This window comes from Dasypus novemcinctus, chromosome X (assembly GCF_030445035.2).
Source record: "Dasypus novemcinctus isolate mDasNov1 chromosome X, mDasNov1.1.hap2, whole genome shotgun sequence".
NCBI classification, from domain to species: Eukaryota; Metazoa; Chordata; class Mammalia; order Cingulata; family Dasypodidae; genus Dasypus; species Dasypus novemcinctus.
In genome coordinates this window covers 80334976-80361756 of record NC_080704.1, presented here as the reverse complement: position 1 = coordinate 80361756, position 26781 = coordinate 80334976, and the positions used below count along the sequence as shown (strand labels likewise).

At 37.8% G+C, this 26781-nt stretch overlaps 1 protein-coding gene and 1 pseudogene across 1 annotated transcript in view; one reads left to right on the top strand and one right to left on the bottom strand.

Moving 5' to 3' along the window:
* The window catches only part of HDAC8 (histone deacetylase 8), a 427306-nt gene that overhangs the window by 331172 nt on the left and 69353 nt on the right, over nt 1–26781 (top strand). The gene's annotated exons all lie outside the window — the stretch shown is intronic.
* Nucleotides 20847–21457, bottom strand: LOC139438120 (large ribosomal subunit protein eL15-like; annotated as a pseudogene).

Below are 26781 nucleotides of genomic sequence, written 5' to 3'. Positions count from 1 at the left end.
CATAGGAACTTTGGTGATACTGGCTAATATGGATGGGTACACTTCCCATTGTAAATTTTATAGTAGAACCTAAACATGATTGATCAAACCTTTTATATGGCAATAATAAACATATGAGTTGTCTGCACTGAACAGCCTTGAGAGTGTAATGTGCTACTACCTGTTCTTTTTTAAGAAATAGAAGATAAATTTTTATTATTTTTATAAATTATTCAATAACCTTTAGGGTGGTAAGAAATTTTTGCCTTGAAAATCACCAGGGAATAAATGACAGAGAAAGCAGTTAGACATAAACCATTTGCAAATTATATGCAAGTACATTTGTAACCTTTTGATTGGGTGTTTAGATCCAGTATTTGGAAAAATTCCCATCAGGGAACCTTGTTTCACTGTGTATCTAAAACTTATCAAAACCATACTTCAGTTCCAAACTTTAGCAGTCAAATGACTGATTTTTTCAGGCCTGACCTCTTAAGATATACCCTTCTAGTCACCACGATATAAGGCCACTGTAATATCTTTCAGCCTGAACTGCACTGGGTAAATTCATTCCACAAGTATTCATTGAGTGCCTCCATTAGCCAGGCACTGTTCTAAGAATACAGAAGCAAATAAGATAGCTACATCCCAAACCGCAACCCCCCACCCCCTCTTGGCACTCTCAGTCTAGTGCAGTGGCTCATAATCTCTTGGGTCATGATCCCTTTTGAAAATCTTATTCAGACTGGCCTTACATTACTTAAATATTAGGGTGGTAGCTTCCTGTTTACTCAAAGAAGGTCAAGAACTTTTATCCCTGATGAATGGATTCTTGTTCAATTCAGTGTAGGAGGTTATTCTTTCTAGACATTAAGCTTTTCCTCTTTTGGAAACTGTGACATGGTAGAAAGAACATGGGCTTTTGAGCCAAACAATTTGGGCTTCTGATCCTTTGCCTAGCAGTGTGACCTTGGGTGAGTTCCCCAATCTCTCAGAAACTCAGTGTCTTTATCCCCCAAGTACTTTGGAGGGTGGCTGTGAAGATTGAATGAGTCAATATGTATAAAGTGCCTATCACAAGGTCAGTGCTCCAATCAGTGTTTGTGAGAAAGCTAGATTTTTTTTTATTGACTTTGTAATAATATTACATCAAAAATATATATGTGAGGTCCCATTCAACCCCACTTCCCCACCCCCTCTCTCCCCCCCAAAACACTCGTTCCCATCATCATGACACATCCATTGGATTTGGTAAGTACATCTTTGGGCACCTCTGCACCTCATAGTCAATGGTCCACATCATGGCCCATACTCTCCTCCATTCCATCCAGTGGGCCCTGTGAGGATTTACAATGTCCGGTGATTGCCTCTGAAGTACCATCCAGGGAGAAAGCTAGATTTTGAACCCAGGTTTTTCTGACTCAAAACCTGAGGCTCCTGTAACATCGTTGGTTGTGGCAGTACAATGTTCTTAATCACTTTGTTATGTGCTGTGAAAAAATTGGAAATGTGAATATGCACTGTGAATGATATTAAGTTGTGAACCAGTGGGACTTAACACTCTAACACTTTATTGACATTTGAAGATGCTGAGATTTTTTTCTCTCTCTCTTTATTTTTTTTAAATGTTACATTAAAAAAATATGAGGTCCCCATATACCCCCCACCCCCCTCATCCCACTCCTCCCACATCAATAACCTCTTTCATCATCATGGGACATTCATTGCATTTGGTGAATACATTTTGGAGCACTGCTGCACCACATACATAATAGTTCTCATTGTAGTTTACACTTTCCCCCAGTCCACCCAGTGGGCCATGGCAGGACATACAATGTCCAACATCTGTCCCTGCAATAACACCCAGGACAACTCCAACTCCAAGTCCTGAAAATGCCCCTACATCATATCTCTTCTTCCCTCTCCCTATCCTCAGTGGCTACCGTGGCCACTTTCTCCACATCAATGCTACATTTTCTTCCATTACTAATCACAATAGTTCCATAGTAGAATATCAGTAAATCCACTTTAATCCATACTCTATTCCTCCATCCTGTGGACCCTGGGATGATGATGTCCACTCCACCTCTATATCGATAGGGGGCTTAGATTCCACATGGATGATGGATGCAATTCTCCTACTTAAGATGCTGGGATTGATATTGACATTTGAAGATGCTGGAATTGATATGCTCTTAAGGAAAATGGACCTCCAAATTTTAAGCTGAAAAGTTGCTTTTTAGATTTTTGGTGAACACATTAAGAATTGTGGTAGAAATTGTTTATAAATCTGTGTGCTGATCTTTAAAACAACCAATAAAATCTCAATTATGAAATAATTTTTGAAGAACAAAGAAGGAAAGAAGGAAGGGAGGGAGGGAGGAAGGGAGAGATCAAAAAAAGGGGCACGAATCTCCAAGCCAGGTATCAGTATTTAGGGGGGACTTATTTTTTCACTCTAAATAAATATCCATTTTCATACTTAAAAAAAAAAGCAAACCTAAGGCTCTCTGCTTCCTCACAAAAGCTCTCAAAAGACTGGATTATATTTAAGTCTCACCAAAATGCCATAAGGGAGTGAAGAAATGACACAGCTGGAAAAAACAACTGAATAGAAAGGGAGAAATATACTAATTTGTTTAGAACTCTTAGGACACCTGTGGCAAAGCTGACACCAACTCCAGAGTTTCGATATCCTTTCCCACTTCAGATGGCACAGCAGGTTTATCTCCCTGTGCAATTAATTACATTCATTCCTTCTATAAGTGCCCAGGTTGGCTGTAGGTGCTTCTGGTGATGTAAAAGACATGATCTGTGACTTCTAGGAATTTACAATCTAGTGGGGAGCAGAAGCTTCACGCAACAACCAATTAGGGAAAAAGTAAACAAGGCAATGCATATACCAAATAATGTAGTCAGAACTATCTAAGTGCTGTGACCTCAATAGTGTGACTTCTCTTTGCTTAATTACAATTTTTACTGTTTCTAACCTTACTAAGATTTAAAAATCCTAATACACTTTTAGGCATTAAGGCTTTTTTGGAAACAAGTTGTAAATTGCATTCTAGTCATCATGGTGTCACTGCTATTGTTTATGCCCACATCTGCTTTTGCCTAGACTGTGAGAGTAGTCTCATTCACTCGTTCATTCATTCAATAATTAGGATGTGCATGCTGTGTGCCACACCCTCGGAAATGAGTGGTAATGAAGGTGGACAGTGAATCCTGCCCTTAAGTACTTACATTTTAACCAGGAGAGCAACATTAAAGAACTTAATTGCCAAAATAACTATTTAAATACAATTGTGCTAAATGCTAACAAGTAAGAGGAGAGGAAGTTAGGCGAGCACCTGAAGGAAAGGTGCCCTTATCTAGGGGAGCATCTGGGAGAATGCCCTGAAGAAATCAAAGCTAAGCTCTGATGGCTGAATTGAGGCAACTAAGCAAAGAACCTGGAAGAAGCATTTCCCTGGCAGTGGAAACACCCTGTATGAAGGCCCCAGGTGAGAATAGAGCAGTGTACCTTTGAGGAACTGAATGAGACAGTAAAGATGGAGCTGGGAAATCCAGTGACAGGAAATGGGGTTGGAGAGGTAGTGAGGGGCCAGTTATTATAGGACCTCGTGGCAAGGACTTAGATTTCTGAGCAACAGTTGAAGGGTTTTAAACAAGGGAGAACCAAGATCAGAGAGGAGTGTGTGTTGGTGTGTGTGGGTGTGTGGGTGTGTCTTGATCACTCTGGAATTTGTGAAGACAAAGTGATTAGGAAGAACATCAGCAGACCTAGGGAGACAGGAAAGTGTTGTGATTGTGTAGCTTCCAAACAAATTTTTGGAGGTAGAGTCAACAAGGCTTGTTGATGGTTTGGCTATAGGGAGTGAAGCAGAGAGAAGTGCCATAGAGGACTCCAAGGTTCTTTCTTGGACAGCTGAGTGGATGTTTGATTGATATAGGAACACTGGAGCCAGAGAAGGTGTGGGGTAGGGATAGTGGGATCAGTTCAGCTCAACTGGTCTCTCTGCCTCCAGTTTTTTTCCTCCAAAATCCATCCTTCACATAATGCAACTTTAATCATGTTATTCCCCTGCTTCAAACACACATACACACACATACACACACAACCTCCCTGAGCTTACAGGTCCAAAATTCTTACCAGAGTATACAGGTTCTCCTTAGATTAGACCTAATCCACCCTACCCTTGCCCTGACCCATGTATTTGCCCAAGATACTCCTTTTATCAGGCATGTCCTTCCTCCCACTTGCCTCCTTGATGAAATCCTACTCTTCCTTGAAACTCCCATGTCATCTGTCTGTGAAGTCCTGCTTGACCTCCCTTCCTTTCCATAATTAATCATTCCTTTTTCTGATATCCCACAGTATCTGGCACATACAACTATCTAAGACCTTATCATATTGCACTGTTATTCATTTACATATCCGTCTCTCCAACAAAACTAAATATAATGTCAAAAACTATGCCTGATTCTTCTCTCCATTCTCAATTCCTACCATAAGTGTCTGGAAACAAGTAGGCATTCATGAAGGAGGAGGAGAAGGAGAAATAATAATAATAGCAAACACTCATAAAATGATTGCTATGTCCCAGGTACTGTTCTAAGTGCTTTGCATGCATTTTTCAGCTGTATCCTCACAACAATTCTATTATTATCCCTATTGCCCAAGTTGACAAGAGTTAATGAGGTGCAGAGTCAGCATTCAGACCCAGGCATCACTCTACTGCATGGTTCCTGGAGTCAGATAGATCCAGGTTTGGATTCTGGCTCCACCACTTACTAGCTATGTGACCCAGGCAAGTTATTTAACATATCTTTGCCTCAGTTTCCTAATCTGTAAAATGGAGCTAATATAGTACCTACCTCGAAGAGTGGTTGTAAGGATTTAATGAGTCAATCCATGCAAAACACCTAGAGTTAAACCTGGTACATAGTAATTGCTCAGTAAGCATTAGCTGTTAGTATATTTAAAATGCAATATAGTAACAGTGAAGAACATAACAAACATGCATTTTTCCACCACTCAGAATTAAAGTGTATTAAGATTTTGCCTTAGCTTCAAGTCTTTTATTTTTAGAAAAAATTATTAGAGATGATCATTAAATATTCTGTGACCCATACCTCCCAAGCACTATTCATCTCCCGATTCCCCCAAAGGCCTCATCATCATGAATTTTATGTATATCTTTCCAGTTCATTTGGAATTTTGGGGGTGAATTTTTTAAAATATACACAAACTATAAGGTATATATTATTCTTCAGCCTGCTGTTTTCATTCATTATTGTTTTTGAGATCTACCCATATAGATCTATTTCAGTCCTTTTAATTGCTCAATAGTATCTCATTATATGAATATTTTACATTTTATTTTTCCATTCATATTTTTATGGGCATTTGTATTGGCTCTAACTTTTTGCACTACAGTCAATTGTAGTGAGCATTCTTGTACTTGTTTTCCTTGGGCACATGTGTGAGTTTCTTTAGGGCATAGACCTGCAAAGGAATTGCTGGGTCATAGAGTCTGTGCATTTTCAGTTTTACTAAACATGGTAGACCTGGCAGATGCTGTACAGTACAGTGGTTAAGAGCATGACTTGGGGTCTGATAGATCTAGAAAGTCTCAGCTCTGTTCCTAAGCTGTGTGACCCTAAGCAAATCTTTATACCTCAGTCTCCCTAACTGTAAAACGAGGATAGTAGTACATCCCTCATAGGGTTGTTGTGTGGATTAAATGAGATAAGGTGCTTATGGTATTTTAGTGACTAAAACATGATGAGCTATTATTTGTCTTTACTGTATTTTATCACATATTTCCCCCTCAAATTTGAGAGCAGATCTTTTTTAAAGTATGGACATGTAAAGAGAAAAAAATACTAGAAGAACATTCATCAAAATATAAACCAGTGCTGGAAAAATGAGTGAGTTTTTTCTTTGTACTATTTTATATTTTCCAAGTTGTCTACAAATGAAATGGATTGCCTTTGTGATGAGAAAACAAAAAAATAAATGCAATTTTTAATCTAAAAAGAAAATAAAGGAACTGAGATTTCTTTTCAAAATTCTCCTCCTGGTCATCAGAGCCACTTGCAAAAATAGTTAAAACAGTCTTAAGGAATTAGCTTTATAAAAGTTTAGAAATAATCTCACGGCTTGCCAGTAGAGGATTGGCTAAATAAAGTATAGTACATTGTGAAAATATCTCCAAGATGATATGATTAAATGAAAAAAGCAAGCACAGGACAGTGTGTATAGTATGTTGCATATTGTGCTAAAAAAGCATATTTTTATTCTTGGAACGTATGGAGTCTATTTCTAAAGAGTCACAAAAAAAACTACTAAGGGAGCCAAGTGCCTAAGACACAGCAGGGACCTTTTTTTTAATTACCCTTTTTGATCTTTGGAATTTTGGACTGCATGCATGTATTACTTATTCAAACTTATAAAATAAAATAAGTTTAAAGTAGCTTAGCTATACTTTATTGGACTTTTTAAAGTTGTTGTCAATATCTCCTCAATTGCCCTTCATCTCGCTCCCAAAGTTAGGGGAAGAAAGCTAAGTCAGGGCCCATGATTTACCCTGGCCTCTTGACCCTCGAGCCTACACATTTACCATATATGCTGCCCCTTCCCCAACCCCAATGCAAGAATGATTCAAAGTTAGCCAAGCAAAGAAGGGTGGAAATTGGTTCTGGGAGAGTGAAATAGCCTGAGTAAAGGGATGGGTGGGTGTGGGTGCATACGCACACATGCACATGCAACCATAAACTATTGTGCAGAAATTGTAAGATGGGGAATGGTAGGAGATATAGCTAGAGGGTTGAGTTAGGTCTAGGCTATGGAACCAATGTTTGATGAGTCATGCTAAGGAGCTTAGACCCTCCTATCAAAGAGTTGTCACTAAAGAGTTTATAGTAAGGGAATGATAAGTTCCAATTCGAGAGTTTACTTGGGCTGCTCTGTAAAAGTTGAATTTGAGAAGGATGTGACAGAAGATAGGAAGAGTAGCTCATAAGATGTTATAATAGTCCAGTTAAGATATAATGAAGGCCCAAATGAAAAGTGTGACCTAGCCTGCCTGACTCCAAAGACCAAATGACATTTCTCCATCCAACACACTTCCTGAAGAAATGAACAGTTGAGTTCCTTTGTACCAGCTTACCAGTTTTCCCCACACTAACACCAGAAGTATTACCAGCAAATATAAGTCTTCACTTACATTAAGACAAAAAAGGAAAAGGCCACCTTTTAATAAACCCTATGGATTCACAAAAGCAATTCCTTTTTTATTTGAGAAGTTGTAGGTTTACAGAAAAATCATATAGAAAATATGGAGTCCCCATATACTCCTCATTATTAACACATTGCATTAGTGTGGAACATTTATTACAATTGGTAAAAGAATATTCTTATAACTTTAACATTAATTATACCCTATGGTTTACATCAGGGTTGCCTATGTTGTACAGTCCTATGCATTTTTTTAATTCTAGTAACATATATGAAACCTAAAATTCCCCCTTTTAACCTAATTCAAATATATAATTCAGTGCTGTTGATTACATTCACAATGTTGAGCTACCATCGCCACCAGCCATTACCAAAACTTTTCCATTACTCCAAATAAAATTCTGTGCAATTTAAACATTAACTCTTCATTCCCTATCCCCAGTCCAGCTCCTCGTAACCCCATTCTGACTTTATGAATTTGCTTATTCTAATTATTTCAAATCAGTGAGATCACACAGTATTTGTCTGTGTGTGTCTGGCCTATTTCACTCAGCTTGACTTCAAGGTTCATCCATGTTGTTGCATGCGTGTATCAAAACTTCATTCCTTTTTATGTCTGAATAATATTCCACTGTATGTATATACCACATTGTGTTTACCCATTCATCAGTTGATGGACACCCAGGTTGCTTCCATCTTTTGGCAATTGTGAATAATGCCACTATGAACATCAGTATATAAATAGCTGTTTGAATAGTTGCTTTCAATTCTTTGGGGCATATACCTAGAAGTGAGATTGCTGGGCCATATAGAAATTCTATACTTAACTTTCTAAGGAAATGCCAAACTGTCTTCCACAGTGGCTGCACCATTTTACATTCCCACCAACAATGAACAAGTGTTCCAATTTCTCCACATCCTCTCCAAAACTTGTAATTTTCTGTTTTTCTTAATTTTAGCCATTCTAGTGGATATTAAATGATATCTCATTGGGGTTTTGATTTGTATTTCCCAAATGGCTAATGATGTTGAGCATGTTTTCATGTGCTTTTTGGCCATTGATATATCTTCTTTGGAGAAATGTCTATTCAAGTCTTTGTCCATTTCTTAGTTGGGTTGTTTGTCTTTTTGTGTTGAGTTTATATATTTTGGGGCAGTAAACCCTTATTGGATATGTGGTTTCCAAATATTTTCTCCCATTCTGTAGGTTGTCTTTTTACATTCATGATAAAGTCCTCTGAGGCACAAAGGTTTTTCATTTTAATGAGGATGCATTTACCTGTTTTTCATTTGCTGATTGTGCTTTTGGTATAAAGTCTAAGAAACAATTGCCTAATACTGGGTCCTGAAGATGTTTCCCTATGTTTTATTCTAGGACTTGATTGGTTTTTGTTATTATATTTAGGTCTTAAATCCATTTTAGCTGATTTTCGTATATGGGGTGAGTTAGGGGTTCCACCATTATTCTTGTACATGTGAATATCCATTTTCTCGTCACAATTTCTTGAAGAAACTATTCTTTCCCAATTGAGTGGACTTGGCACCCTTGTCAAAAATCAGTTGGCCATAGATATGAAGGTTTATTTCTGAGCTCTCGATTTAATTCCATTGGTCTATATATTTTTTGTTGTATCAGTACCATACTATTTTGATTACTGTGACCTGTATTAAGTTTTAAGATCAGGAAGTGTGAGTCCTCCAGCTTCATTCTTTTTCAAGATGGCTTTGACTAGTTAGGGTCCGTAACTCTAAAATATAAATCTGATGATTGCCTTTTCCATTTCTACAGACTGTTGGAATTTTGGTTGGGATTGCATTAAATCTGTAAATCACTTTGGGTAGAACTGACATCTTAACAATATTTAGTCTTCCAATCCGTGAACATGGAATGTCCTTCTATTTATTTATTTCTTCTTTGATTTCTTTTATTATATTTATATAATAACAATTTTATAATAGCAATGTCTTACAGTTTTCTGTATACATGTCCTTTACATCCTCGGTTAGATTTATTCCTATATATTTGATTCTTTTTGTTGCTATTGTGAATGGAATTTTTTCTTGATTTCCTCCTCAGATTGCTCATTACTGGTGTATAGAAACACTACTGATTTTTGTTTGGTCATCCAACACTTTGCTGAATTTGTGTATTAGCTCTAATAGCTCTGTTGTAGTTTTGGGGGACTTTGTATTGGATCATGTTATCTGCAAATAAGGGAAAGTTTTACTTCTTCCTTTCCAATTTGGATGCCTTTCATTTCTTTCTCTTGCCTAATTGGCCAAGCAGAACTTCCAATACAATGTTGAATAATAGTGGTGATAGTAGACATCCTAGTCTTGTACCTGATCTTAGAGGGAAAGCTTTCAGTCTTTCATTGTTTAGTATGTTGTTAGCCATGGGTTTTTCATATATATTCTTTATCATGCTGAGGAAGTTTCCTTCCAGTCTGAGTTTATATCAGTAAGGGGTGCTGGATTTTCTTAAATGCCTATTCTACATCAATTGAGATGATCATGTGTTGTTGTTTTTTACTTTGTTCTATCAATGTGGTGTCTTAAATTAATTGATTTTCTTATGTTGAATCACCTTTGCATAAGTGGGATAAATATCATGTGATCATGGTGTAGAATTCTTTTAATATGCTGTTGGATTCAGTGTGCTAGTAGTTTGTTGAGGATTTTTTGCAACTCTGTTCAGAAGAGATATTACTCTGTAATTTTTCCTGTTGTATCTTTATCTGGCTTTGTTATGAGTGTGATGTTGGCCTCATAGAATGAATTAGAGAGTGTTCCATCCTCTTCAACTTTTTGGAACAGTTTGAGCAGGATGTTAATTTCTCTTGGAATGTTTGGTAAAATTCCCATGTGAAGCCATCTGGTCCTGGGCTTTTCTACTTGGGTTTTGATTACTGATTCAATGTCTGTACTAGCCATTGGTATGTTGAGATCTTCTATTTATTCCTGAGTCAGTGTAGGTAGTTTGTATATTTCTAGGAATATGTCCATTTCATCTAGGATGTCTTAATTTTTCAGTATATGTAAGTTCATAATATTCTTTTAATCCTTTTTTTTTCCTGTGTGGTTAGTAATAATGCCCCTTTTTCATTTCTGATTTTTGTTATATGTATCCTTACTCTTTTTTTCTTTCTTAGTCTAGCTAAAATTTTGTCAATTTTATTGATCTTTTCAAAGAACCAACTTTTTTTTTTACAGTTATATCTTTATTTAAAAATGTGATTTGCCAACTTAGCATTTTCCTCCAATTTGGGAAGCAGAAACCTTCACAGGCTTCACAATCTTATTCAGCAATGGCAGCAGCCATTTTAGATGCCTGCTTAGCCTTTTTTGCTTCAAATAACCAACTTTTGGTTTTGTTGATTCTCTCTGTTCTTTTGCAATTTCATTTATCTCTGTTTAATAGTTGTTATTTCTGTCCTGCTTGCTGGGAGTTTAGTTTACTCTTTTTCTTCTAGATCCTCCAGGTGGGAGGTTAGGCCTCTGAGTTGAGATCTTTCTTTTATTTCTTTTTTAAAGATTTATTTTATTTATTTATTTCTCCACCACCACCACCCCCACCCCCCGCTGTTGTCTGTTCTTTGTGTCCATTCACTGTGTGTTCTTCTGTGTCCACTTGTATTCTTGTCATGCGGGACCGGGAAATTGTCACTTTTTTGTTGCATCATCTTGCTGCGTCAGCTCTCTGTGTGCATGGTGCCACTCCTGGGCAGGCTGCGCTTTTTTCACATGGGGTGGTTCTCCTTGCAGGGTGCACTCTTTGCACGTGGGGTTCCCCTACACGGGAGACACCCCTGAGTAGCATGGCACTCCTTGCACTCAGCAGCACTGCGTGTGGGCCAACTCACCACATGGGCCAGGAGGCCCTGGATATAGAACCCTGGAACCTCTATATGGTAGGTGGATGCTCTATCAGTTAAGCCACAACCACTTCCCTCTTTTATTTTAATGTAAGCATTTAGAGCTATAAATTTCCCTCTCAGCAGTGCTTTTACTGCATCCCATAAGTTTTGATATGCTGTGTTTTCATTTTCATTTACTTCAGGATATTTACTAATTTCTCTTGTGATTTCTTCTTTGACCACTGGGTTGTTTATGAGTATATTTTTAAATTTCCACATATTTGTGAAATTTCTTATTCTCCCTCTATTATTGATTTCTAGCTTTATTCCATTGTGGTCAGAGAAGATACATTGTATGATTTCAATATTTTGAATTTATTGAGACTTGTTTTCTAACCTAACATATGATCTATCCTGGAAAATGATCCATATGCACTAGAGAAGAATGTGCATTCTGCTGCTGTTTGGCAAAGTGTTCTATATATGTTTGTTAGATCTAGTTGGTTTTGAGTATCATTCAAGTCTTCTATTTCCTTATTGATCTTATGTCTAGATATTCTATCCATATTAAAAGTGGTATATTGAAGTCACATGCTTTAATGTAGAACCATCAATTTCTCCCTTCAAATCTGTCAATATTTGCTTCATATATTTGGTGCTTTCTTATTAGGTGCATCTATATATTTATAATTTTTATGTCTTCTTGGTGAATTAACCCATTTATTGGTATATAGTGATCTTCTTCATCCCTTGTAACAATTTTTACTTATAAAATCCATTTTATCTGATATCAGGATAACTACTCCAGCTTTCTTTTGGTTACTATTTGCATGGTACATTTTTTCTATCCTTTCACTTTCATTCTACCTGTGTCTTTGAATTTAAGGTGAGTCTCTTGCAAGCAGCATTCAGTTTGGTCAGACTTTTTTTTTTTTCAATACTGCCAACCTCTGCCTTTTGACTGGAAAGTTTAATCCATTTATATTTTTTTCCTTTTCTTCTTTTTATTTTTATTTTTGAATTGCTTTCTTTTTTTAACAAGTCATTTTATTGATGCATATTAATAAAGCATAAATCCATCAAAAGTGTACAATCAATAGTTTTTGGTACAATAACATAATTGTGCATTCATCACGTCAATTATCATCAGAGCATTTTTATTACTTCAGTAATAATAATAAACAAAAAAACCCTCATCACTCTCAATCGCTATGCTTCCCCTGCCATACATGGCTGCTATTCTGTTTCCATTTCTCTAGTTTACTTGTATTTCTATTTTGTAAAAAGCAGTCTTATATATGCAATATTGCCACCCATATTCATATTTTACATGACATTTTACTATGTTATACAATCCCATGTATAACATATTTTAGCTTTCCTTTGAGTAATATATATGTCCTTGGACTTACCATTTCAATCACTGCCATACCCATGTAATAGCTCTGCTAGTTAAAACCACTACAACATAAACTATAATCCATGCTGTATAGCAGTGCTCCAAAATGTATTTATCAAATGCAAGGAATGTACCACACTAATGCAAGAAGTTGTTGATGTGGGAGGAGTGGGAAGCATGAGAAATGGGGTATGTGGAAATCTCCTATGTATTTTAATGTAACATTTTGTGTGATCTATGTATCTTTTTTTAAAAAAAGATAAATAAAATGTTTTTTAAAAAACATTATGATGTGCTGAAACCATTTCTATTCATTTCCAAAGATTTACAAACAACCTTTTTACCAGTTCTGTACTCTCAGCCTTCTGTTCTCTACCCTCCTTCTATTTTCTGGTGACCTACATTCTAATAATTAACTCCATGAGTTTACACAATATATCTAGTTCATAATGGCTCAATCATACAGTATTTGTCCTGTTGTGTCTGGCTTGCTTCACTCAAAATAATGTCCTCCAGATTCATCCATGTTATCATATGCTTCATGACTTTATTTCTTCTCACAACTGCATAATAATTCCATCATGTGTTTACATCACAGTTTGTTTATTCATTCATTGGTTGATGGACAACTGGGTTGTTTCCATCTTTTGGCAATCATGAATAACGCTGCTATGAACATCAGTGTGCAGATGTCTGTGTCACTGCTCTCAGTTCTTCTGGGTATATACCTAGTAATGATATAGCCACGTCACATGGCAAGTCTATATTCAAGTTCCTTAGGAACTGACAAACAGTCCTCCACAGTGGCTGTACCATTCTACATTCCCACCAACGTGAATAAGTGTTCCAATCTCCACATCCTCTCCAACATCTGCAGTTTTCCGACTTTTTAATAGTTGCCATTCTAATAGGTATGAAAAGATACCTCCTTCTAGTTTTGATTTGCATTTCCCTAATCGCTACTAATGTTGCATTTTCCATGCGTTTCTTCACCATTTGTATTTCTTTTTTTAATCAAAAATTTTATTGTCTTTTTTTAAAGATACACAGATCACACAAAATGTTACATTAAAAAATATAAGAGGTTCTCATATACCCCACGCCCCACCCCACCCCCCACTCCTCCCACTTGAACAGCCTTTTTCATCAGTGTAGCACGTTCATTGCATTTGATGAATACATTTTGGAGCACTGCTACACTGCATGGATTATAGTTTACATTGTAGTTTACACTCTTCCCCAGTCCATTCAGTGGGCTATGGCAGGATATATAATGTCCTCCATCTGTCCCTGAAATATCATTCAGGACAACTCCAAGTCCTGAAAATGCTCCCATATCACACCTCTTCTTCCCTCTCCCTGACCTCAGCAACTCCTGTCCACTGTCTCCACATCAATGATACAATTTCTTCCATTGCTAGAGTCACAACAGTTCTATGGTAGAATACCAGTAAATCCACTCTAAACCATATTTTATTCCTCCATCCTCTGGACCCTGGAATGGCAATGTCCACTCCACAACAAAATAGAAAGGGGGCTTAGATCCCACATGGCTAATGGATGGGATTCTCCTGCTTGCAGTTGTAGACTCTCTTGGTACCCTGGTGTGGTAATTGACCATCCTCACCCCCCTGTTAGCTGACCAGGGTAAGTCCAATGATGTATTTCTTCTTTGGACAATTGTCTATTCAGGTCTTTTACCATTTTTAAATCAGATTCTTTGTCCTTTTATTTTTAGGTCATTACATCTCTTTATATATCATGGATATTAAACCCTTACTGAATATGTGATTTCCAAATATTTTCTCCATTGAGTTGGCTGCCTTTCACCATTTGACAAAGTCCTTTGAGATGCAGAAGTGTTTAATTTTGAGGAGGTCCCATTTATCTATTTTTTTTCTTTTGTTGCTTGTGCTTTGAGTATAAGCTTTAAGAAACTACTGCCTACCATGAGATCTTGAAAATGTTTTCCTATATTTTCTTCTAGGATTTTTATGGATGTCAATTTTATATTTAGGTCCTTGGTCCATTTTGAGTTAATTTTTGTAGGTGTGAGATAGGGGTTCTCTTTCTTTATTTGGATATGGTATCCAGTTCTCCCAGCACCATTTGTTGAAAGATTGTTCAGGCACAGCTGGGAGGACTTGATAGCCTTGTCAAAATCACTTGACAATAGATGTGAGGGTCTATTTCTGAGTTCTCGATTTGGTTCCATTGGTCAATCTGTCTTTATACCAGTACCATGCTGTTTCTACCACTGTCACTAAGTAATGTGCTTTAAAGTCAGGAAGTGAGAGCCCTCCAGCTTTGTTCTTCTTTTTTAAGACATTTCTTGCTATTTGGGGTCCCTTACCCTTCCAAATAAGATTTGACAATTGGCTTTTCCATTTCTGCAAAAAATGATTGTTGGGATTTTTATTGGGATTGCATTGAACCTGTATAAATCAGTTGGAGTAGAATTGACATCTTAATGATATTTAGTCTTTCAGTCCATGAACACAGAAGGTCGTTCCATTTATTTAAGTCTTTTTCAGTTTCTTTTACCAGTGCATGTCCTTCATGCCATTGGTTAAGTTTATTCCTAAATATTTGATTCTTTAGTCACTATTTCAACTGGAGTTGTTTTTCTGATTTCCTTCTCAGATTACTCATCAGTAGTGTATAGAAATGCTATGAGTTTTGCGTTTTTAATCTTATATCCTGCCACTTTGCTGAACTTGTCTATTAGTTCTAATAGCTTTCTTGTAGATTTCTCAGGATTTTCTAGATATAGGATGAATCATCTATAACTAGTGAGTGTTTGACTTCTTCCTTTCCTATTTGGGTGCTTTTATTTCTTTATCTAGCCTAATTGCTCTAGCTAGAACTTCTATTAATAGAACATTATTGAATAACAGTGGCAAGAATGGGCATCCTTGACTTGTTCCTGATCTCAGCAGGAAAGCTGTTGGGTACACAGCCAGCTATAGGTTTTTCATATATGCATTTTACCATATTGAGAAAGCTTCCTTCTTTCCTATCTTTTGCAATGTTTTTATCAAGAAAAGATGCTGTATTTTGTCAAAATCCTTTTCTACATCAATTGAAAGAATCATGTGGTTTTCCTTCTTCAATTTATTAATGTAGTTTATTACACTAATTGAGTTTCTTGTGTTGAACCACTTTTGCATATGTAGGATAAAACCCACTTGATCATGGTGTATAATTCTTTTAGCGTGCTTTTGGATTTTTTTGTTTTGTTTTTTGTTTTTTGTTTTTTGTTCTTTTTATTGTTTTGTAGGAGGGTTTTTTTGGGCATTTTTATTGTAGTTTTTTGGAGATACATAAATCACCAAAAAAAATGTGACGTTAAAAAATATAAGAACACCAGGGAGCCAAGAGTGCCTACAACTGAAAGCAGGAGAATTGCATCCAGCATCCATGTGGAATCTAAGCCCCCTCTTGATATAGATGTGGAGTGGACACAACCATTCTAAGGTCCACAGGATGGAGGAATAGAGTATGGATTAGAGTGGACTTACTGATATTCTATTCATGAACTATTGTGATTAGTAATCGAAGAAAATGTGGCATTGGTGTGGAGAAAGTGGTCATGGTGGCTGCTGGGGGTAGGGAGTGGGAGGCAGAGATGTGATGTGGGGACATTTTTGGGGTTTGGAGTTGTCCTGGGTGGTGCTGCAGAGACAGTTACCAGACATTGTATGTCTTCCCAGGGCTCACTGGGTGAACTGTGGGAGCGTGTGGGCTATGGTGTGGACCATTGACCATGAGGTGCAGCCGTGCTCAGAGATGTATTCACCAAATGCAATGAATGTCTCATGATGATGGAGGAGGTTGTTGTTATGGGGGGAGGAGTGGGGTGAGGGGGATGGGGTGTATATGGGGACCTCATATTTTTTGAGTGTAACATTAAAAAAACAACGACAAAAAATAAAAAATAAAAAAATAAAAACAATGAAGAAAAATAAATAAATATATTTATATATATAAGAGGTTCCCAAATACCCCACCCCCCACCCCACCCCCACTCCTCTCACATCAACAACCTCTTTCATCAGTGTGGCATATTCATTGCATTTGGTGAATACATTTGGTAGCACTGCTGCACCGCACGGATTATAGTTTACATTGTAGTTTACACTCTTTCCCAGTCCATTCAGTGGGTTACGGCAGGATATATAACATCCTGCATCTGTCCCTGAAATATCATTCAGGACAACTCCAAGTCCTGAAAATGCCCCCACATCACACCTCTTCTTCCCTCCTCTTGCCCTCAGCAACCACCGTAGCCACTTTCTCCACATCAATGCTACAGTTTCTTCCATTACTAGTCACAGTAGTTTAAGTAGAATACCAGTAAGTCCACTCTAATCCATATTTTATTCCTCCATTCTGTGGGCCCTGGGATGGTGATGTCCACTCCACCTCTATATCAAGAGGCAGCTTAGATCACACATGGTTGATGGATGTGATTCTCCTGCTTGGAGTTGTAGGCATTCTTGGTTCCCTGCTTTTGAATTTGTTTTGCAAGTGCTTTATTGAGCATTTTTGCATCTATATTTATTAGAGATATTGGTCTCTTTTTCTTTTTTTAATAGAATCTTTATCGGATTTCATTATTAAGGTGATGTTAGCTTCATAGAATGTGTTTGGTAGCATTCTTGCATGTTCAATTTTTTGGAAGAACTTGAGCAAGATTGGTGTTATATCATCTTGAAATTTTGTGTAAAATTCACCTTTGAAGCCATCTGGTCCTGGACTTTTCATCTTTGGGAGGTTTTTATTCACTGTTTTAATCTCTTCACTTGTGATTGGTTTGTTGAGGTCTTCTATTTCTTCTAGGGTCAGTGTACGTGGTTCATGTGTTTCTAGGAATTTGTGCATCTCGTCTATGCTGTCTAGTTTTTTGCCGTACAGTTGTTCATAGTATCCTCTCATGGTCTCTCTTATTTTTTCAGGGTCACTAGTAATGTCCTCACTCTCATCTCTGATTTTATTTATTTGCATCTTCTTTCTTTTTTTGTCAGTCTAGCTAAGGGTTTGTCTATTTTTTTTTTTATCTTCTCAAAGAACCAAGTTTTGGTTTTGTTGATTTTATCATGGGTTTTTTTTTCCATTTCGTTTATTTCTGCTCTGATCTTTACTATTTCTTTCCTTCAGCTTGTTGGGATTGGTTTGCTGTTCTTTTTCTAGTTCCTCCAGGTGTGCAGTTAAATCTTCCATTTTAGTTCTTTTTTAATTTAAGCATTAAGTGATATAAATTTCCCTCAACACTGCCTTTGCAGTGTCTCATAGGTTTTGATATGTTGTCTTCCCATTCTCATTCATCTCAAGATATTTACTAATATCTCTTTCAATTTCTTCTTTGACCCACTGAATATTTAAGAGTATGTTGTTTATTCTCCATATAGTTATGAATTTTCTCTTATTCCATCCATTATTGACTTCCAGCTTCATTCCATTATGATCAGAGAAAGTGTTTTTGTATAATTTATTCTTTTTATTTTATTGAGACTTGTCTTGTGACCCAACATAAGGTCTATCCTGGAGAAAGATCAAGAAGCACTTGCAAAGAATGTATATCCTGCTGTTTTGGGGTGTAATGCTCTAAAAATGTCTGTTAGGTCTAGTTCATTTACCATAATGTAGCAGTTTGATATTATTTATGAATTCCAAAAAGGAAGGATTATGTTTGTAAACTGGTCTGTTCCTCTGGGTGTGATTCCCTTTGATTTTATTAGATTCAGCTGAGATGTCTTTGATTAAATTATGTTAAGATTAGGGCTTTGATTCGACCACATCAGCTGAGTCCCTGCTCCCTTGGTGGGATATATAAATGGAAATTCACTCAAGAAGACACACAAAAGAAGGTACAAGAAGAAAGAGAGCTCCATAGACACAAGAGAAAAGAGAACTTTGATCCTGCAGCACCTGGAAAAGAGATAAGCCATTTGCCTGATAGTTTGCAGCTAAAGAGAACAGAGCTGCTGAACTGAGGAAGCCTGGAAATAAACAAACCCTATGCCAGCCTACAGATGAGGTTTGAAGAAGCTGGACCCATGGAGCCTTAAGAGGAAGAAGGAAGGAGAGACCAGGCCTGCCATCTTACTTCAACACTTGAAAACTGACTTGGGTGAGAAAGTAGCTCTTGTGGTACCTTGAGTTGGATTCTTTAGGGCCTTGTAACTATAACCTTTTACCTCAAATAAATACCTTTTATAAAAACCAAGAGATTTCTGGTACTTTGCATCAGCACCTCTTTGGCTGACTAATACACTTATTATTTAAGTTCTCTGTTTATTTATTTATCCTCTGTCTAAATGTTCTGTTCAATGATGACAGTGGAGTATTGAAATCTCCAACTATTATTATAAAGGCATGTATTTCTTCCTTTAATTTTGTCCATGTGTGCCTCATGTGTCTTGGAGCACCCAGGTTAGGTGCATAAATATTTATTACAGTTATTTCTTCTAGGTAAATTTTCCATTTTATTAATATATAATTTTTTAAAAGTATTTATTTATTTATTTATTTATTTATTTATTTGTCTCCCCTGCCCCCACCCTGGTTGTGTGTTCTCTGTGTCTATTTGCTGCATCATCTTCTTTGTCCGCTTCTGTTGTCAGCGGCATGGGAATCTGTGTCTCTTTTTTTGTTGCATCATCTTGTTGTGTCAGCTCTCCGTGTGTGCAGCGCCATTCCTGGGCAGGCTACACTTTCTTTCACGCTGGGTGGCTCTCCTTATGGGGTGCACTCCTTGCACATGGGGCTCCCCTACGCGGAGGACATCCCTGCATGGCACGGCACTCCTTGCATGCATCAGCACTGCACATGGGCCAGCTTCACACAGGTCAAGGAGGCCCGGGGTTTGAACCGCGGACCTCCCATATGGTAGATGGACGCCCTAACCACTGGGCCAAGTCCACTTCCAATATATAATTATCTTCTTCATCACTTTCAACAGTTTTGCATTTGAAATCTATTTTGTCTGATATTAGTATCACTACTTCAGCTCTTTTTTCATTACTATTTGCATGGAATATCTTTTTCCAGCCTTTTACTTTCAACCTGATTGTGTCCTAACATCTGACATGAGTCTCTTTTAGACAGCATGTATGTGGCTCATATTTTTTATCCATTCTATCAGTCTATGTCTTTTGATTGGAGAATTCAAGCCATTAATATTCAATGTTATTACTTACTTCATCCATTTTGTCCTTTGGCTTTCTGTTGTCATATTGTACTATTGTCTGTCTTTTTACCATTTAATTTACCCTTCCTAATAATCTTCATTTCTGTAGTCTTCTCCAAGTCTCTTGCCCCTCTTTTTTTCCTTTCCAGCTGAAGCTCTCCCTTTGATATCTCTTGTAATTCTGGTCTTTTGGTAACATACTTTCTCAGTTTTTGTTTGTTTGTGAAGACTTTGAAATCACCCTCATCTTTGAAGGACAGTTTTACCAGATACAGAATTCTTGGCTGGCAGTTTTTCTCTTTCAGTACCTTAAATACATCATACCACTTTCTTCACACCTCCTTGGTTTCTGATGAGAGATTTTCACTTTGTTTTATTGAGGTTCCTTTGTATGTGATGCTTTTCTTTTCTTTTACTGCTTTCAGAATCCTCTCTTTATCTCTGATATTTGTAATTCTGAACAGTAGGTGTCTTGGAATACATCTATTCGGATTTATTCCTTTTGGGGTCTGTTGTCCTTCTTGGATATTGATATTTATGTCTTTCATAAGGGTTGTAAAGTTTTTGGTCATTATTTCCTCAAATACCCTTTCTGCCCCTTTTCCATTTTCTTCTCCTTCTGAGACACCAATAGCATATATGTTTTAACATTTCACGTTGTCATTCAGTTCCCTGAGACCCTGACCCATTTTTTCCATTCTTTTCTCATTTCTGTACTGTCTTTTCAAGTTCAGATGTTCTATCCTTGAAATCACTAAATCTGTCTTCAAGCAATTCACATCTGCTGTTATGTGCCTCTAATGTATTTTTAATCTCATCTGTCATGTCTTTCATTCCCAATAACTCTGTTACTTTTCTTTGCAGGCTTTTATTTATTTTTTCCTCTTAAAGAATTTATTTTTACACCTATTATACCACACAGCATGGCATTTCTAAGCATGACATATAACTCCCTAATAATATAAAGCAAAAACAAAATTGTTTATCTTATTAGAAACACAATACATGATCACTTTATATTCTTCAAACATTATTGCACTTTAACTTTCATAATTTGACAATATATCCATGAAACAATCTGCAGACAACTACTGTTTTAACAAAGAACACTTTTATGTAGACATGACTGTACTAAATTGTTTATTAGGTATGAATTTTACAAACATTACTTATAGATTAGTGATAACAGTGGAGCTGGAGAGTATTGTGCCTTCTCCAAGCTACATGGTGAGAACCACCAAGAGTGAGGTGTAACTTGTGACCCTTTCCAAGGCCATGGTTCTTGGGGCCTGCAGAGGTCAGCCCACACATCTCCCTGTACTTGTAGACTAGCATGGTGATCCATTGGGTGTCAGGATTTCTTCTGATAGTTTTATGGAATGGATCAATGAGGATAACCTCAAAGAAGTTGTATGTGGAACCTTCAACCCAGTAGGATTTCAGGACTCTTAGTGCCCCACAATGCCATCCAACTCACTCCTCAGCAACAGACTGAGGGCTTTAAGCAAACTTCAGCTGGTTAACACCATGATGAACAGGCTTGCCATAGGTTGCACCCTTGGGAACAGGGTGTTTACAGTCACCATGGTGCACTTGAATCCTTTAGGTGACATAAACTTGCTTGGCCTTGTATCCCATTCTGAGCACTTTATCCGGCCTGGTGGGGTGGGGTGCCCTGTGGAGTGCAGAGAGCTGGCAGTATGGCCAGCAGTGGATGCTCAAAGAAAGTGCATCACATCAGACTGTTTCTTCCTCCACAGCTTCTGGATTTATTTGCAAGCACCCATCTTGGCTTACCCTGATGGCTGCTGCCAAATGGAAAGGCTCTTTGCAGGCTTTTTTAAAAATATTTTTTTGTCTTTATTTATTTTTTTAATGTTACATTCAAAAAATATGAGGTCTCCATATACTCCCCACCCCCCTCACCCCACTCATCCCATAAGAACATCATCATGAGACATTCATTGCACTTGGTGAATACATCTCTGAGCACTGCTGCACCACATGGTCAATAGTCCACATAATAGTTTATAATTTCCCCCAGTCCACACAGTGGGCCATGGCAGGACATACAATGTCCAGTAACTATCCCTGCAGTACCACCCAGGACAACTCTAAGTCCTGAAAATGCCCCCACATCACATCTTTTCTTCCTACTCCCTACCCTCAGCAGCTACCATGGCCACTTTCTCCACATCAATGCTACATTTACTTCTGATATTCTATTCTGCAGGCTTTTTAATTGTTCTTTATATTCACCCAGTGTCTTCTTTATATCCTTTATCTCTTTAGTCATATTTTCATTCAATTCTTTGAATTAATTTAAGAAAGCTGTGTAATTATCATCGATTAATTGTCTTAAATCCTGTATCTCTTCAGGATGTTTACATTGTTCCTTTGGCTGGGCCATCTCTTCCTGTTTCCTAGTATGGCTTGTAATTTTTTGGTGATGTCTAGGCATCTGAATATGTTGGTGGATTTACTCTGATGTTAAATTTCTCTCTTGCCTAGTTTTTTTTTTTTTCATAGCTCTTCTTTGATTTTTGGTTCAACTTATTCTAAGTCTTTAAAATTTCCCAGCTTAATTTATCAAAACCGGACCAGGGACTCACTAATAGGGTACAGATTTTCTCCCAGGGAGATAAAGAGAGACCTAAAAGCAGTTTTTCTCCTTCCAATTTTCTGGCCATCCAGCAGATGGTGCTTGTCAGTGATCCTTTCCACAGAGGTGTTTCTTTCAACTCCTCTTTCCAGTGTTTCTGGTCTGGCCATAGCCAAGATTCAAAGGGGGCACTACTGGTCAAATTCACAGATGAGAAGCCCTCAACTCACCCTCCCTCTTCCCTTTTAACAACTAAGAGGAAGGAAGATGTCTGTTCCCCTCTCAGTTGGCTGCAGTGAACCAGGGGTTTTATCCAAGCTTAATTTCTTGAGAGTGGAGGATGGGAGCCCTTCCAACATCCCTGGGGGGAGACAGATTTGTCTCTCTGTCCATCACCCTTTGAGTGTTATAGAAAAGTCTTGGTCTGTTGAACCTCAAAACAGTTGCCTTGGACAGCTTTTGGCCCTTTCTCTATTATTTTTGTGAGAGCATTGAGCCCTGCCTATCTACTCCAATGCCATCTTCCCAGATCTCCTCTCCATTTACATTTAAAGTAACTACTAATTTATCCATTAATGCCTACTTCCATATTTATTTGTTTTTTTCCATTGTGCCATTTTGTCCTGCTCATTTCTTTCTGAATATATTTTTATACAATTTTTTGTAGTTACAGGAGCAAAAATTTAACATCTCAAATCTATAACAATCATATTTTATCTAATACCAACCTAACTTTAATAGCATGCACATACACTGTTCTTATACTCTTCCATCCTTCATCTTATTTTAGTATTTATTATAAATTATATCTTTGTACATTGTTTGCCCCAAATCACAGAGTTATCATTGGTTTTTATGTATTTGCATTTTAGAACCTGTAAGAAGTAGAAGAGGAGATATGTGCCAAAAAATACAACACAATAGTACTGGCATTTATCATTACCCGTATGGTTACTTTTACCAGAGGTTTTTTTTCTTTATGCTGCTTCCTTTCAATATGAAGGACTCCCTTTAGCTTTGCTTACAGGGCAGGTGTGGTGGTGATATATTCCCTAAGCTTACATTTTTCTAGGGTGTCTTCATCTCTACCTCATTTTTTAAAGAAAGTCTTGCTCAATATAAAACTCTTGGTTAGCAATTGTTTTCTTTCAACCCTTTAAATATTTCATACCAACTTCTTCTTGACTTCATGGTTTCTGATGAGAAATCAGCCCTTAATTGTATTCAGATTCCCTTGTATGTAACTCATTGCTTTTCTCTTGCAGCTTTCAGAACTCTTTCCTTGTCCTTGGCATTGGACAGATTATGATATATCTGGGCATAGTTCTCTTTGAGTTTATTCTGTTTGGAGTTCATTGGACTTCTTGAATGATTCATGTTTTTTGTTAAATTTGGGAAGTTTTCTGCTATTATTTCTTTGAATATTCCTTCTGTCCCTTTCTTTTTTTTTTCCTTTGTGGCACTCCCATAATGCATATATTGGTATGCTTAAAGGTGTGCCATTGGTCTCTTAGCCTTTATTTGCTCTTTTCTTTCTGATCCTCAACCTGAATCATTTTTATTGTCTTGTCTTCATGATCACAAATTCCTTCTTCTGCCATCTCCATTCTTCTCTTGAAATCCTCAAGAGAAATTTTCATTTCGGTTATTGTGATCTTCAGCTCCAGTAGTTCTGTTTGGTTCTTACTGAGAATCCCAAAGATATTCCCATATTGTTCATTCATTGTTTTCCTCATATCTTTCGTTTTTTTCTCTGTTTTCCTTTATCTCCTTGAATATATTAAGGATCAGTTATTTAAAGTCTTAGTCCAGTATATCCAAAGTCTGTTCCTCTCTGTTGACAGTTTCTTGATTTTTATGTTGTTCTTATGGATGGATCATCATTTCCTGTTTCTTTCTTTGTCTTATAACCTTTAGTTGCTCACTGTACATTTTAATATTTTAAACTGTTAACTTTGAGATTTAGTCCCTGATCTGTCTGTTCCTTAAGCTTGTAGCCACCTCGTGATACAAAGATTTTCCTGAGTGCCAGGATGTAACCAAAACAAACAGACCAAAGTTAAAAGCTTCTTTCACAGTCTTTGCAAATTGGCTCTGCTTTGGCTGATGATCTTCTTCAGAGCTTAGCCCTCCTATCAAGACTATAGCCTGAGGCTAATGTGGAATTCAGCGTCCTCTCCATCTTTTCTGAACCTGCATGGAACCTTCGAGTCTGCTTCTTTTCCTGGGCTTGTGCTTGCTCGAGGCCTTAGGAATTCCCCTGTTAAAAGTTTACAGGAGGGAAACGGACTTTGGCCCAGTGGTTAGGGCGTCCGTCTACCATATGGGAGGTCCGCGGTTCATACCCCGGGCCTCCTCGACCCGTGTGGAGCTGGCCATGCGCAGTGCTGATGCGTGCAAGGAGTGCTGTGCCACGCAAGGGTGTCCCCCGCGTGGGGGAGCCCCCACGCACAAGGAGTGCGCCCGTGAGGAAAGCCGCCCAGCGTGAAAAAGAAAGTGCAGCCTGCCCAGGAATGGCGCCGCCCACACTTCCCGTGCCGCTGACGACAACAGAAGCGGACAAAGAAACAAGACGCAGCGAATAGACACCAAGAACAGACAACCAGGGGAGGGGGGGAAATTAAATAAATAAATAAATCTTTAAAAAAAAAAAAAAAGTTTACAGGAGTTTGAATGCCCCCCTTTACTCCCTTTGTAATATACTTTTGTCCCGGCCTGTTTTGACTTAATTATTTTTTTACACTGCTTTAGCTGTCTGGAAGCTGCTTCTCTACCCTCAGGACAAATTCTAGGAGGGCAAGCTGGAGACAAATTTCCTGGTTCAGTCTTTCAGATTTCTACCTGATAGATTTGCCTTGATATACTGGCACCTCAGTATGTGCATAGGGGTTACTCTGCTCCCTCTGGAACAAGACCAGGAATCCACAATGGGAGTGCAGGCTGGCTACACACCACATTGAGGAGAGGGTGGGGGAGGGGTCAGTAAGGTCACCAAGAGCATCTCATGTAGCTTTTGAAGCAGTGTTTTTCTTGATTCGGTACTCACCCAGTTACTGCAACTGTTTAACTGTTTTCAGTTTTTTTTGAGGAAGAATGCTGTCTTTAAGATTCCTCTGCCACTTTTGTCTGAGGGAAGTTAGAACAATGGCCACCCTCAGAGCCAGCCCCCAGAGATCTGAAGTAGCTGATCAAAGATAGAAATCTGGGATGAAACTACACACTCCTGGGGTTTGAAGGAATAGGTCTTTATATTCCACCCTAGTACCAGCAAGCTGTGGAAAGAGCCCGAGCTCCAGTCCCCACTGCTGCCTGACATGAGGTTGGGGAATGGGGAATGGTAGCAGCTGCAGGGAGGGTGAAATTCACTGATGTTTACTACAATTTAGCAGCCTCTTCCTCTAGTTCCTCCTTGGTTGCTGCATAGTGTTCCACAAGACCCTGGAATTTCAAAATAATTAGTTCTGACAGTTCCTGCCAGTTCAACAGTTGTTTTTGATGGAGGGGCTGTTTCCTGGAGCTTCCTATTCCATCATCTTCCCACCAAGCAATTCCTTTAAAAGGAGGAAATCTGTGAATACATGCTGTCACCTTTCTAGTTTGACTATTTTTATTAAGTTCTCTTGATTACAATACCTTAGGGAAACAGGAAGTTTGCATCCTTCCTTGTTCTTTAAATATTTTACTTTAATATTAGTATAAATTACCTAATATACTTTACACTTCAGGTATTAAAACTTTCCGAAAAGTATATCATCCTCAAATTCCCTATTTCCAAAGAAATTAGCATTCAATTATCCCTAACATTGTAATGAAAACATTGTAATCTTTGATGATTCAGAATCCAGAGGGTCTCAAGATCAAACTTAAGAACATCATTTTCATAAGCTTCTAATATGAATAGAAAGGGCAGGGTTTACTCATGCTGTATCCCCACTGCCCAGTACTTTCAATGAGTGAATGAATGAATGATAGTGGACTGTAGCAGTAGACTGGGTAAACTGTTTGGATCCTATAGCTTTCCTAGTACCAGGTTTCATGCATTTCTTTTGTTTCTTTCTCCTATAAGCAGAATATGAAAGAGCAAGACTAGAAAGATTGAGCTATAGGAGTTTTCTTCTTTCGTTGAGGGGGAGAGAGAAACTGTTTAATGACTTAATTTTTTAAGGCAGCTTTATTGAGATGTAATTCTCATAGCGCACAATCAACCCATTTTAAATGTACAATTCAGTGGTTTCGGTATATAGGCAAAGTTGTGCAACCATTACCACTAATCCCAGATCATTTTCTTCCCCCCTCCCAAAAGAAATCCTATAACTAATAGCAGTCAATCTCCATTCCCTCTTCTCCCAACCCCTGGCAATCACTAATCTGCTTTCTGTCTCTACAGATTTGCCTATTCTGGACATTTGATCCAAATAGAATCATACAATATGTGTCTTTTGACTAGCTTCTTTCACTTCCATAATGTTTTCAAGGGTCACCCATGTTATAGCATGTATCAGTACTTCC